This window comes from Homarus americanus, unplaced genomic scaffold (genome assembly GCF_018991925.1).
Source record: "Homarus americanus isolate GMGI-L3 unplaced genomic scaffold, GMGI_Hamer_2.0 scaffold40248, whole genome shotgun sequence".
NCBI classification, from domain to species: Eukaryota; Metazoa; Arthropoda; class Malacostraca; order Decapoda; family Nephropidae; genus Homarus; species Homarus americanus.
In genome coordinates this window covers 4,804,551-4,807,050 of record NW_024712526.1, presented here as the reverse complement: position 1 = coordinate 4,807,050, position 2,500 = coordinate 4,804,551, and positions in this window count along the sequence as shown.

The following is a 2,500-nucleotide window of genomic DNA, read 5'->3' as shown; positions in this document are numbered from 1 at the left end:
TTCTGGAAAACTACCTTCCAAGTCTACATTTGTGAAGAATGCCAGCAGGATTGGGGCGGAAAATGCAGAAGAGCATATCACCGTCCTGTTTGCCACCAATGCCCTCCGGTACTATATGGCTCCAGTTATCGATTGATCACAACCCACGCCAAGCCGCTGCGCTTCTAAAACCATGGACATCCATCATCCACTGGCTGACTGCTGCAATAAGGCATGGATGTTCTCTACACTGTCCCTCCTGGTTTTGATGACTGTTTTGTTCGATGTAAAGAAATTCTGTGAGCAACAGAATGTCCCCATTTAATATTTTGTTTGCTGCTGGACAGCGCGCAGGACACTACGCTACTGTTAGATGGGTCACTAGCGTAAAGTGATGCCCCTTCCTCCCAACACTACGTCTATATTACAGCCCATGGACCAGGGGTTGATTTGCAATATTAAGCTGCATTCTCAACAAACATTCCAGCTCTGGTTGACTACACCAACACCAGGAAGAGTTAGCGTGACCTGGGTGACACCACCACCGATAGCAAGAAGCGGCAGATGAACAACGGTTAGAACAGCAAAAATACTCTTCAAGCAATTCTGGAGAATATTTGCTTTCAGCTGTGGTTTTATCTTGGTGGAGTCATGGGATCAACTTCATCTATTGCTACAATTAAATCACGCGTGGAGACATGTGTTGCATGGAATACCAGGTGAGAGAGGAGGAGTCAATCTGTGTGACCGGTGAGGTTCAGGATATTTGCGGTAGCCAGTGGACCTTGCCAGAAAGCTCGCAGACTGTTACAGTTCGAGGCTTCTCGAGACCACCAACGGCAGCATCCTGGGTGATCAGAGATCCTAGTGACTGCCGGCGGATGATGGAAAGAAGAACACGTCCGGTATCGAGGAGGAAAGGTCGCGTCAGTCTCCGAAGAACGCAGTTTAAGTCATAGTGATATTAAGTGTGCCATGGGTTTGCAGAAAATTAGAATCCGTCCTTTCCCGCGACAATGACGATGACCGCTATAAAGTCTTCCATAACCGGCTGGTGCAGGCTATGGAGCCGTACATCCGCGATTATGCGACAACATCGCGCCAGCCGTCAGCAAGCATAACAGATTTCTTCACCGCAACCTACAGCCAGCCCAAGCAGTGATAGTGACAGTGAAGTTGACTTTTGAGAGTTGTCAGGAAGCCTGACAGCTGTAGTGATGATGATTCTTGCCTAGTAATGGTGATTCACCTGAGGGCCGTAATCTGCCCTCTGCCTCGGAACCAACCTCCATCCCCGTATGCGGCCATCTCTTCTACTACCGTAGTGTTCCACAAAAATTTTAGTTTTTTAACCTGATTTTATTTTTCCTATGTTAACCTTTATCTTTTCCTAACCTAACCTCTTCTATATTACTTGTTTTTTTCATACCATCATAAAGTTAAGATAAAATTTTACTACAACATAGTTGTGTGTCAAAAGTGGAGTTTGGGATGGCCTGGACTCATTTCAATTAATCCCATATGTTATGTTATTCACTTCTCCTCACTTTCATGACCCTCAGCACATTAACGTAATGAGTGACCAACTGTATATATATATATATATATATATATATATATATATATATATATATATAATATATATATATATATATATATATATATATATATATATATATATATTATATATATATATATATATATATATATATATATATATATATATATATATATATATATATATATATATTTATATTTTATATATATTTATATTTATATATATATATATATATATATATATATATATATATATATATATATATATATATATATGCATAAAATCACTGAGGTGCGTGATCAGTATATGTGATAACCACAAGGAAAATGTGGATTACACGGAGGTTGGGTTTCTTTTCTTGTTTACATCATATATATATATATATATATATATATATATATATATATATATATATATATATATATATATATATATATATATATATATACATATATATATATATATATATATATATATATATATATATATATATATATATATATATATATATATATATATATATATATATATATATATATATATATATATATATATATATATATACTAAATTGCAGGAGTTAGGTTTAGGTTTCAAATGGTGTTTAATAGCCAAATCTTTTATTTGGGGACGTGGGAGGGGGGTTGTTGAAGTTTTACCTTGTGTACAAAGAAATGTATATTCCTGTTATGTGTTTATCTCTTGGGACAATTATATATTTTGCCTGTAGTAGTGTGTATGTGTGTGTGTGTGTGTGTGTGTGTGTGTGTGTGTGTGTGTGTGTGTGTGTTCTAACACACACAATATTACTAGGGTTCTCAACACAAATTTAAAATGGGAGTTCATTCCTCGAAGTCGGTTCTCTATTAATAAAGTACTGTAATAGAGAGCCGGACTTGAGGGAGAGACTGGCTCACATTTTTAATAAATTTATTTCTGATTATTTGTGAGAGGATTTTCTCTAT